Below are 13,367 nucleotides of genomic sequence, written 5' to 3'. Positions count from 1 at the left end.
CTTCCTTTGGCTAGCTGCCTGACAGGCTTGTGCATAAAAGTGGCTTGGAAATCTGCAGTCACCTGCCTGCCAACTTTGTGCACCCTGGCTATATATCATATTTCGGATTACAGAGAGAGCCTGGTCATACAATATGTTGAATATCCTCAACCCCTACTGATGTCCCTACCTAGGGACATGGTGGATTCTCCCTCAGTTGCAGTCTTTAAGTGAAGACTGAATTTCTACCTAAAAGATATACTACGGCTCAAAGAGAAATTTTGGTTTGATGCAGGAATTACCGACTGAGGTTTTTTGGCAGGAGCTCAGACTAGATGATCATAGTAGTGCCTTCAGGCCTTAAAATATATGAATCTATATCAATGGGAAACAAAGATGCTCGACACCTAGCAGGATTGGGTCTGATATATAACCATGTTTTTTGTCTGACCTTTAAAACCTGAGTCACAGAAAACAGCTCTATCGCTGTGTTTGCTACGGCCAAAGTACAAATGTGCTGGTTTTCAGGCTCCTTGTACAGTATCGCTTAGTGTAGAATTATTTCCCTTAATGGCTCCACGACAAGTGGCTCGTTAACTGATGAATGTATAGATGTTAACTACTGGATTTAAAGAGTCTGGTGGAAAATAATTTAAACTTTCCCCAATTGTGTCACAGGGCAATTACTGTGGTTATTTATTTACGGTCTGCAGTGAATTATTTTGTCTCTGTTTCATGACAGAGATATGGGGTGTTTTGTTTGTTTGACTTTTTAAAATTTCAAATTAGTTACACCTGCTACTGCGTCTTGCTTTCTTTATTTTTTTTTTTAAATAAGTACGTCCTGGTCAAAGAATTATGGTAAGATTATTTTTATTTCCTAACTGGAAATATAAGTGCAACCAAAGTTCTTTCTTTGGCTTATGAACAATGATATTAAGGAATCCATGCTGAGATTGTACTAAGAATCTCACAGATGCCTAGATGCTCTGGTTATACATCTAATTTCAAATCCCATGGCAATGCTGGGAGCGCTACTGGGAAAGATGAAAACAACTAAAGGGAATGTTGTTTCATGTCTATTTCACTTCTGCTTCAAGACTGATCTCAGGAGCCACACTCTGTTTTGTAATGAAGAACAGCAAAAGTTCTAATAATGAGTTTTTATTTATGGGTTTCAGTGGGGTTTTTGAGGCTGGTATCATTTGAGTTAGTGGTGTAGAAGTGCTTTAAAGTGATGAATTGGTAGCACTTGTTATCTTTCAATCCATCGGAGAAAATTGTAGTCATTATTTGTAATAGTTCACAGGAAGGTGGACCAGGCTTGGTTTAAAGATATCCTGTTTTAAATACATAGGGGTAATGTTCCCATCTAGATGTGCTGGGATTTAAAATCCCTGCACATTGTGAGGAGAATATACCCTATGGAATCCAATTAATTTGAAGAATATTACATACTTAGGGAACATTCATGCTGTACAATTTCACTGGCATGTAGATTTGTCCTCAATAAAGCTTTCTAGTGGCTGGCAACAAAGACATTAGCATTCTACTGTACATCCAACATAAAGGAGGACTGGACTATACATTTTCTCCAGCTCAGTGTGGGCAGTGACAAAGCAGCTTTTGAGAGTAAACAAATAAGGAATTGAGAAAATAAGGAAGGAGATGGTATTTTAAGAATGTGAATATTTGGAGAATGCTGGGGAATGAACACAGAGGAGGCTGTTTGTGTATAGGTTAGATGCATTACAACAGGAACCAGGCAAATACAAATAAAGAAATACAGCGTGGAGGATAAAAGGATATTCAGACTCTGGCTGTTTCCCACAGGCAGAAGTTGATAATGTGAATGGAAGTGATTTTGTTTTTGGGGTCATAGCGGAGGTTGATATCACAACCTTTTGCTACCATGGAAAATATCGTTCTATTAAAATAGCCGACCCAGTTGTTCTTGTGATCCTAATGAGGCTATTTTACGTGACAAAGACAATGGCAGCGAAGAAACTCACAGCAAGTGTTAATGCTTCAGAGACAAAGCACCAGAGACACGCTGCTTCTGGAAAGTGTAACAGAACATTAAAGCACATGATAAGTAAGCAGGAATCAGCAAAAAGTTAATAGGAAACCACGGTGACAATATGTCCAAGCAGTTTAGGACAATATTCCTCTTCTTTTTTTTTCCTAACAGGATGAGGAATTTAATAGTTCACAGGAAAGCAATATCTTTGTAAAGAAAGAAAGGAACAACAAAAGATAAGGAAATAATGGCTCTTACCACTAAACAAGCAATTCAATTTTAAGAACACTTGTTTGTAAATGTTTGACAGGACCTCATTTGCCAAAACCTGGATGATCTTGGGACCTTCTTCAGAAAGTCATTTGGGGTTGTTTTTGTTTTGTTTTGTTTTTTTAATGAATAATATATGACCAGGATTTTCAATAGCGAATCATTATTTTTGGAGGTGCAAGTGGAGAAACTTGGAAAAGGGCCTGATTTTCAGAGATGGGTGCTCAGAGCTTCCTAAAAAACAGGTCCCTTTATGTGATCTCACGTTGGGCACCCATTAAGTGAAGCACCAGATTTCACTTATAAAAATCTTGGTAATTTGCATGGGTGTGTGTGCATATGCACAAGCCATCTGTAATGAATACAAATAAAACCTTAATAACATACCACACCATGATGTAGTTGTGTATAAGCCCACATTTGCCAATTATTTTATAAATGTTTTAGAACATTTTTTAAAAATGCTGTTGGGCCCTTTTTGTTGTATTCCCTCCCCTTGTAAAGTTCTGTGAGTCCTACTGTACAGGCTGATGAGGGAAAAGGGGGAAAACACATCTCCTGCAATGGGACTAAACTCTGGTGTAGCAGTCACATTGCATGAAGTCTCATTGCAGTACCAGGACCCAATTCATTTGAAAAACCTCTACAAATGATCTTTCTATGCACAGAAATGTCCTGATTTAAAAATCTTGGGGTCTTAGAAAGCGTTTGAAATCCCGTTGAAAAGTTGGGAATATTTCTTTTCCAAGGGGCTAAAGGTCTCATTCCTAACTCAGATGGGTGATGAGATAGCAGACCTTGAATGTGTAGTGACAAGTATTGGGCCATGGATGGATAATGCCCTTCTGTGCCCATGGGCAGATGTAATTTTGATGTGGATGGGATTCCATATTTGGTAGGGAGAAGGAAGACATGAATCTCTGGCCTTCTGATTCATAAATGATGGTGGCTGTTTGAAGCTGCTCAGAGGTTAGATATGATCCAAGGGAACAGGGATCACTAGGCAGAGGGCACCTGAGTAAGTCACAGGTTCATGCTAAATTCAGTGTATTACATGGCTCTGGAATTTGTAACACAGATGTCATCTATGCCTTGTATAACACCGAAGCTTGTGTTGCATATTTGTTGTAGTAGGCCAGTAAATGGGAGCACCTCCCCCATTCCATACTATATTACCCTCCTAGTGCTGCTTTGAAAGTTAGAAGATTGGCTGATGTGCTTGCCAGTGCTCCAAAGGGACATCTCTGAGGACTTGGGGTCTGAGTATTGTTAGTATTTATTATTTGTATTGCAGGAGCATCTAGACACCCCAATCATAGACCAATGCTCTACTGAGCTACGTGCTGGACCAACACAGAACAAAAATAGGATCTCTGCCCTAGGGAGCTCACAATCTACTTAGGCAGTGACCAACTGCACATATGCCCTCTATTATACAGGAGGTTGGACTAGACCAGCGGTTTCCAAACTTGTTCCGCCACTTGTTCAGGGAAAGGCCCTGGCAGGCCGGGCCGGTTTGTTTACCTGCCACGTCCGCAGGTTTGCGGGGAGCTGCTGGAAGCGGCGCGGGCCGAGGGACGTACTGGCCGCCGCTTCCAGCAGCCCCCATTGGCCTGGAGCAGCGAACCGTGGCCACTGGGATTCACAATCGGCCAAACCTGCGGACGTGGCAGGTAAACAACCCGGCCTGGCCCGCCAGAGCCTTTCCCTGCACAAGTGGCGGAACAAGTTTGGGAACCACTGGACTAGAGGATCACAGTGGTCACTTCTGGAATGTATGAATGTATAGCTGTAACATATAAAATAGAGGCTGCTCCTTTTTGAGTAGACACATTGCCTTGCTTTTTTTCCCCAGCCTCCCTGAGCCATCCTGCCCTCCACCTTGTACTGCTTCTCAGAGCATGGGGATCAATTGCTAGAATTTACCCCATCATACTCACAGAAAACATGATAAAATATCCTGTGTATAGAAAGAAGGTGTGTGAAAACTTTGAACAGCATTTCGGCTGTCACTGGTTAAAAAAACCCTCTTATCCAGTAACAAATCAAACAGCGTGTCTGAAATGTAAAAATCTCATTCCTTTCATATTGCTGCTTATCCTGTGAACTCAAAATGTATGCTCCTTAATGATACTGCTTTTTGCTTCAGGCAGAGAAATGCCCTTAAAAGGTTTAAACCAGCCAAAGAATACTTGCAATTAATCTTCTCACATGGTATTAAATATTCATTTTTATGGAAAGCTAATAGATCTTAAATAAACAAAAGGAACAGGATCTACAGTGGTTTTATAGACCATAATTTAAACTTGAGCCTGAGCAGTAATGTTAAAATGATAAACATGTTGTATGTGATATGTGACTGTTTAATAATGATGTTATTGAGCACAGAGATTAGACCCATGTTAGATGTGGTTTTGAGGAAGATACCTGGAGTATAGAAAGGTTTTCAAAGGCATTTTTCTTGCTAAGAAATAGCCAGCTCGTTGTGTACTTCTCTTTTCTAAGTATCTTAAAAACACATCAAGTTTTTCTCTTTCTAATACAGGTTTTAGAAGTGTGGTTTATCTATTTTTAAGATCTCTGCCGCTGAGAAAAGGACTCAAATTGATGAGGGTTTTAGACTTTTTTTATTTATATCTTTATCAATAAATGAATATATATAATATACACTTTTAGATGTGTTTCTAACTTAATGGTCTGATTGTGAAATACTGGCAAGGGCCATTTTGCCTAACATCTAATTCTGGAATTACCTCACTGATGCTATCATTTTCCAGAAGAGGACCAAGGAGAGGTTTTGAGGGGTGAAAGAAGAACTGAGCTTTAGTACTTAGATGAGACCAGTGCTTATGTTAAGGAAACAGTCACTTGAGGCAACACCCAGCCTTATCTGACCTATGAATAGACAAAATAAATAATATCCCTTTACCAAATGAAAAATACCCTCTAAAGACCAAAGACAACAATACCAATAGCATAGTCCCCAAAATCCCATGCAGGGGCAGTGGTTTGGGACTAACTCAGAGGGATCAGTATGCCTACTGATCACCACCACCACTTCCTGTTCCAGCAGACGCATAAAAAAACTTGACGCACACTGATCTCTAATAACAGCATGGCCGTGTCAATATACTGTAATAAAATCATGTCTGATGAGGCATATTCAAAGGCAGCAAATTTAGGATTATTAAAAGGTAATCTTTTTTTTTTTAAATGCAGAACTAACTTGTGGAACTCATTACCACAAGATTTTATGGAGACATGTAGGATTCAAAAGAGGAATAATTGTTACATGGATAATGTGACATCCACAGTTATATTACATAAGACAAATGATATGTTCTCATTATCCATACACTTTCTAATCCTTTTTTGAAGCTTATGATGATCTTGATATCAATTTTCTATTCAGGAAGAAGATAAAATTCTCATGGTTCAGGGCACAAGCCGACCACTAACAGCACAATCCTGCAAGCAGAAGTCAATGGGACCACATGTGCTTAAAGTTAAACATGTGTTTAAATATTTTGCTCAGTTGGGGACATCACTGCATCTTGCAGGAAAAAGCCTAAATGATAGGGCCTAAGAAGAACTTGCATCTGTGCGCTGCCCAGTTCAGTGTTTCATGCATCCTTAAAGCTCTGCATATCTGCGGAAATCCGCTTTATTTCTGCGGACCATTTTTACAGATCGCGAATCGGAAGCAGATACAAATTTTGTATCTGCGCAAGGCTATATGCATCTTCCTCTGAAGCATCTGGTATGGAGAAAAGACAGGATGTTTCACTAGATGTGCCTCTAGTCTGATCCAGTAGGGCAATTCTTATTGTCCTTTATCTTTCCTCAAAAATACATTATCGCCTATACAAGTTAAGAGAGAACAAAAAAATGTTAGAAACTTTTAATAAATCCCATTCAGAATACTAAGAACAGCAGTTAAGAGTACACTGACATAGTATTATCCCCTGAATTATGGACAACCATAGGACCGTGCCAGGTTGAAGCTTAATACCAGAAATAGAATAAATTGATTCAAGAAGTCAATTTGAACACCACTGTTCAGCCTGAGTGCAGCTTCAGTCGCTAATGATTAAATGTTACTTCTTTATAAATTTCATTCTGGCCAAAAACTCTCTTGCATTATTATTTTCATAAATGAGGTCCCTAAGTAAACGCATTTTATATATGAGACAAATACCAGTCACTTCAGTTCACTTATTGTGGTCATGATCACTCTGGCAAGATTACAGGAAGGGGGGGAGAAATGAAATAAATCAGATATTTTCATGATTGAATGTTTTGAAAGGATCAGAAAGCAACACATGATATCTTCCATTTCTGAATTACATATCAGTTAGTAGAAAGAGCCAAATTTTCCAAGAATCCAGCCAAAAGTTGGCATTTGATAGATGAGCTTCATGTGCAAGGACAAAGGCAAACTATTCCACTTAGGAAGGAACAATCAATTGCACACACACAAAATGGGAAATGATTGCTGGGAAGGAATACTGCGGAAAGAGATCTGGGCATTATAGTGGATCATAAGCTACGTATCAGTCAACAGTGTAACACTGCTGCAAAAAAAGTGAACATCATTCTGGGATGTATTAGCAGGAGTGTTGTAAGCTAGCAAGACACGAGAAGTAATTCTTCTGCTCTACTCCGTGCTGATAAGGCCTCAGCTGCAGTATTGTGTTCAGTTCTGGGTGCCACATTTCAGGAAAGATGTGGACAAATTGGAGAAAGACCAGAGTAGGGTAACAAAAATGATTAAAGGTCTAGAAAATATGACCTCTGAGGGAACATTGAAAAAATTGGATTTGTTTATTCTGGAGAAGAGAAGACTGCGAGGGGACGTGATAACAGTTTTCAAGTACATAAAAAGTTGTTACAAGGAGGAGGGTGAAAAATTGTTAACCTCTGAGCATAGGAGAGGAAGCAATGGGCTTAAATTACAGCAAGAGAGGTTTAGGTTGGACATTAGAAAAAACTTCCTGTCAGGGTAGTTAAGTGCTGGAACAAATTGCCTCTGGAGGTCAGGGAATCTCCATCATCGCAGGCTTTTAAGAAGAGGCTGGAGAAAGACCTGTCAGGAACAGTCTAGCTATTATGTAGTCCTGCCTTGATGTATGTTACTTCTACAAAGTTTTGTGGGTGCTGCACCCAACTTCTACTGCAGTCTAGAAGTAAATGCCACAAAAGATCCCTAAGAATGTTGCCTCTGCAAAGGTAGAATTTCCTGTTCCACAATGGTTTCCATGCTGGATTCTCCAAGATAGTCCTGATATGGTCCTGGTAATAGTTTATTACGGCCCCTGAAGGTCTTGGTAGTGACCCCGTAGGAAGAATCTCATGACTACACAGTTATTTTGGCTGTAAACATAATGTTTAAAGATAATTCTTATCATAAACTGAGACAAAAATTAATTTAGTTGTAATGTTCATTACTACTTTTTCATCTTCCTTCTGAATGGTGAAGATCAGTCATATGGGCCAGGCCGCCAGCAGCTATCATGGTGCAACTACTGCTACAGGCCATCCTATTAGATTTAGGATTATTTTCTGGTGTGACACTAAGAGATTTCTTTGAGGTCCTTCTATGCAACATAGTCACCTGGACTATTACCCATCCAATTTTAGTTTGAACATTCAACTTTTCTTTGGAGCAGTTCAGCTCGACCAATTTAGTTTGACACAGCTGCCTTTTGACTGACACATAAAATATAAAAAATCCTGCTGAAATGTTAGTTTCTGCTCTGTAACCAGCCATCTCATTTCCTGCCTTTATATGCACAAAGTAAGACCCTCCTAGGTCTTTCCTCTTGCCTTTTGTTGATTTCGCAATCAACACCAATGGATTTTAATAAAGCAGTGAAAGATTAATAGAACATTCTGAAACAGGATAGCCACATAGGTTATCTTTTGTCCCCATTGATAGGAGTTACTGGTGAGGGGGAAATGCCATTTCAATGAGGATGCTTTCCTTTGGGTCCAATGACTAGGCTTTCCTTTGAGCAGTGCCCATGAGAGTGTTGTATCATTGGATAGATTGGTGCAATGATTCCAAGACATCTTCTGCACAGATGTAGAGACACAGACTTTTGGTTTTCCTGAGCTGATACCAGGGACAACCATGAGACTCCTAGCAAGGCAACCCAGCATATGTAATTGCTATGGAAGGAGCAAACAAAGAGATATAAGTGATCCATTAAATACACTTTCTGGAGATATCGCAGCAAGGAAGGCACCAAATGTTCTTGTTAGAAGAGCAAACAAACAGGGTCAGCATCAGACTGAAACACCAAAAGCCCTGATCAACATTATATCACCTGAAGATATCCCCATTAACCAGTGTTATTGTCTCTATTAAGAATTAGTCAAGGCTACTTAGTATCACTGGCTATTTAGCTGGCTTCCTGAGAGACATCCCAACTAAGCTGATTTCCCACTCGGTGTCTTCTACCTAGCCTTCAAATCCTTACTCACATGTGCAGTCATAAGTCAAGCAAGCAGTCCCACTGGATTCAATGGGCTGGGTCCTCCATGCTCTGAGTGTCCCAAGCCTCTGTTTGCCAGAAGCTGGGAGTGGACAACAAGAGATGGGTCATTTGATGATTCCCTGTTCTGTTCATTCCCTCTGGGGCACCTGGCACTGGCCACTGTCAGGATACTGGGCTAGCTGGACTATTAGTCTGACCCAGTGTAGCCGTTCTTATGTTCTTATGTCAATCGATTTAGCTCTATCACCTTCTCTCCTGATTGATATTCACAGAAGATCAGGCTTAAAGTGACTACTCGAAGGAGAAAAGGTTTGCAGAAGCAGACTCTACATGCTGAGCAGAGGGTATGTACTTCATACCCACAAGATCTTTATTTTACTGGTCTCAGTGTGGCTGATCTATTCATTCACTGACATTGCCTGGAGACAAAGAAATGAAATGGGTCAAGTTACCTTAAGGCTAATGATATTAATAAAATGTAATGCAATGTGGCCTGTAGTCCATAAATAACATAAGAGTCATACAGAAGGGAGAGCACAAATTCCAAATTCCGCAACTGAAGCAAAACCAGAAATTCGGGACTGACTCTGTTTCAAAGCAAGTTCACATTTGCCTTGATTTCTATCATTTATAATCCTGGAAATTAACCTTGACATCTTTAAATTGCCAGTGTTCCAAGTTTCCTAATGTATTCTTTCCATAGATCTTCCCCTGCTACCCTTTTTGTGATCTGAACAAGATTTTTCAAGACATTGTCTGGGCTGATTTCTGCAGCTTGATAAAGTACCATGACTTCTTTCTACTTTCTCTGTGGAATATTTGCATGTTGATTTTTTTAACATGGCTGCATGACCTGTTCCACTTTGTTCTGATGGAAAAAACAGATGGTCACTGAACATAACAAAACGTCCAAGTGGATGACAGAATGTTAAGGAGGGAAGATACCAAACCCAAATGGCTGATTCTCTGTTCCATCTTGTGGAAACCCTGGGATAGCATTAACGCATGTAAACTATTAACCTTTTTGTAGTTAGCCGTCTGATAAAGTGTGTCTTGTCTTGCTTAGTTTTTGTTTGACTACAGTATAAACACAAGAAAACCAAAGCAGTTCCCTGGCCAAATCTTCTCAAATAGATTTCTGCTGGGAAAGGTTTGGGAAAACAGAAAGTGAGACTAAAACTAATGAGCCTGCTATGCCTCCAGTTTACACTTGCGTGAATCAGAAATGGTTCATTTGACACCAAGGGAGTCATGCTGGTGTAAAACACAGAGTAAGTGAGAGGAGAATTAGGTTTTATGGACCTGAACCTGGGCACAGCTTTGCCATTTACTTCAATGTGAGCAAGGCTGGGGCCTTACACACGGATTCTCAGCAGGTGTAAATTAGCATAGCTCCATTGCTACTAGAAAATGACTCATCCAGATGGTAAACTAAATACCATATTGGGCCTGATTCTCATCTCACTTGAACCAAATTTACATCAGTGTAACTCCATTTATTTCAGGGGATTCATTCCTGAATCTGGCCCATAGTATTCAGAGACCGCTAGGCAGTGTGTAGTTTACAATGCCCAACTCAGCCACCACCTGCTGCTCAGATTGCACTTGTCTCATCTAACCTTGGAAAATGTTAGCACGAGGGGTTGTTGTGGTGGTGATGAGAATATGTGTGTTTATTTGGGGATGGGGGGCAGCCTAATGCTTGAGTAAAAACGTCCATTTGCCATAGAAAACTGTCCTCCTGCCATGTGTATTATCAATGGCCCTGCCATCAGCCGTGTTAATTGCTCTCTCATTCTGGAGAGGTAACATGGCACTTTATGAATTGGAAAAGAGTTTGTGGAAAATATTTTTTAAAAATTATTAATAGGCTTTCTTTGGGGAGACAGGTGGAGGGTATGTGAAGTAGGAACCCCTCTTGAATAGAATCTAGACGCCAGCTGTTGAGAAAAGGAAGAGAGATCGTATGAGGCTAAAGAGCAAAGGTTGAAAAGAGGAGGCATTAGACAGAAAAATAATTAATTTAAATACCATTTTTTCTCCTGATGTGGTTCATGTCATAACTGTTTGAGGAGGCATGAGACGAGGGCTGAGATGATGAAAACAATGTCAGCGCCTTCAGGCATGCTAGGCCACTGACAGTATGTTTTGATGATGTAAGATTTGTAATCAGGGACAAGTAATAGGTTTAGAGTATTGGACTGAGAGTCAGGACTCTGAGATTTCTTTCTCACACTGACCAGCTTCATGGGGAAGGTTCTTAGGGTAACTCTACAACACGATTAAAAAAAAACCCACAGTAGCAAATCTCAGAGCCTGGAACAACTGACTTGGTCTGGCAGGACTCATGCTACGGGGATAAAAATAGTAAAGTAGGTATTCCACTTGGGTTGGGACCTGGGATTTGAGACTCATCCCCCCCCACCAGGTTTCAGAACTCGGGCTCTAGCACAAGCAGGAACTCTATGCCACTATTGTTATCCCCATAATGTGGGCCCTGCAAGCGCAGGTCAATTGACCTGGGCCCTGAGACTCACTGCCATGGGTTTTTTTGTGCAGTGTAGATGTACCCTTAGGCTCTCAATGCCTCTATTTCCCTATATGTTAAATGTGCCTTTACCGGTCTTAGCAAGACACTGAGGTCTCTGTAGGAAAAATGTTGTCCATGTGCAGTAATTGCTGTAGCAAAGGATTATAGAGATGGGCTGATCTCTGAAAATCCTGACCGGATGCTTCTAAGTAGCAATCCTGCAACTCCATGGCCCCATAGGAAGGATTCTGTCCCCTTCTCTCACCTGCACACACAGCCCCTGCACGGGGTCATTACACTGCAGAAGGGATTTGGCCCGAAATCAGGTAGTGTCGAACCCTCTGAGGTAGAAAGCCTTGTATGCTGATGGCCCACTACAGCTGGTAGCTATGATGCAGAGACGCTCATTTTAAATGAGCACTGCATACTGTGTGAACCCTATAAAAGGTGACACTCAGACTGAGGGTGGTCTTGAACCCTTAACGACTGCTGACTGTGGCTTTAGGCAGCCTACACCCCTGTCTTCATCTCTGTAACTTTTACTGACTAAGAACTACAGCGAATGATTTTCCAGAGATCCAGGCAGCCATGAATGAACCTCCCTAAAGGAAAGGAAATAATAATCCTGTGTGCTCGGGTTCTTTTCTTTACCTCCTCCCCTCTCAGGATACTATTCTATGGGGAGACTATGCCTATCTATTTCCCAGTAACAGATCTTCAGGATAATTACATACCCCTGTTTGTTAAAGCCAGTGTTAATTGTAAACAGAATAGGCCATGTCCTCAGCTGGTGTGAATCAGTGTAGCTCCATTGACTTAAGTGGCGCTACACCCATTTACACCAGCTGAGGATTGGATCCCATGTTTGCATTGCGTCCTTGTCTTTTTCACTTAGATTTCATCTTACAAGGAACAGAGGTTTTGTTTGGGGCGGGGTTTTTAGCTGCTTTTCCTTATTCCTCAACAGATAAGAAACTTTCCAGCATTTTTTGCACCTGTAATTTCTTTTAACAATCGTAGACATTGTGCTGCATAGGTGAGATGCTCCCAGGAATTGCATTATACTTTGAACACTGCATTTAAAACATGCCCGTCCTACAATAGTTACCATTCTTAGCTATTTAACTTAGGTACTACAGTATAGCTACAGATGAAATGTGATCTACTGGAGAGAAGTTGCTTGACTTTAAACTCAGCATCAAGCAATTTAACATGATAATTGACGGCTGCTAAACTATTCCACCTTCTGCCTGAAACACAGTTTATTTTGTCATTCAATGAATTGCACGTCAGCCCCTGAGAAGTCTGTTTTATGACTAGGCAAATCTGGTTCCCTGTTTTTATGAACAAAAGGTTGTTTGCACAAAATGTTCAGGAAAAGAAATTCTGTAGAGGTGTAGCAAAATATTAGCAAATAATTTCTTCTCACTGTGGTGGAATTCCGCCTTGTTCTGAGAGCCTTCCCAGGGCCTACACACTTCTGTGCGAGCAGAACTTAAGTGGCGCACACACCTTGTAAATTTTACATTGGGTCCAATTCAGGAAATCATTTAAGTATGTGCTTTCTATTCAGGAAAGCGCATAAGCACGTGCTTAATTTTAAGCATGTGTTTAAGTCCAATTGACTTCAAAGTTAAACATATGCTTAAGTACTTACCTGAATAGGGATGCTCTCCTGAGTTTGAACCCATGCGTGCACAGCTCTCTCTGGAGGTCAGGTTCAAGGGGCTAAGTAATGCTGCACGGTTCCCACCGGCATTAGGCTTATTTCACATCCCTCCCTTTCATGAGAGTTACATTCATCCACACTATTAGAAAAGAAACCTTAAAATGCATAAACCTGCCTTGTAAAGGAGAGTTTCCATCTTCGTCCTTAACTTTGACATTGAAGCAAATGTGCACGTCTCCAGACTTGTATGCTTCAGCTCTTGAACCAATAAGCTTTCTCTTAAATTTGCCTTTTATAAAACTTATTTGGGAGATTTCCTACTGGCAGGACATGAAACTAGCAATCTTGTATTGTTTTAGACAGGCCAAAGCCTGAACTATATTGGAGTTTGCCTGAATA

This window comes from Eretmochelys imbricata, chromosome 12, assembly GCF_965152235.1.
Source record: "Eretmochelys imbricata isolate rEreImb1 chromosome 12, rEreImb1.hap1, whole genome shotgun sequence".
In the NCBI taxonomy this organism is placed as follows: domain Eukaryota; kingdom Metazoa; phylum Chordata; order Testudines; family Cheloniidae; genus Eretmochelys; species Eretmochelys imbricata.
Note: the sequence above shows the minus strand (reverse complement) of the source record.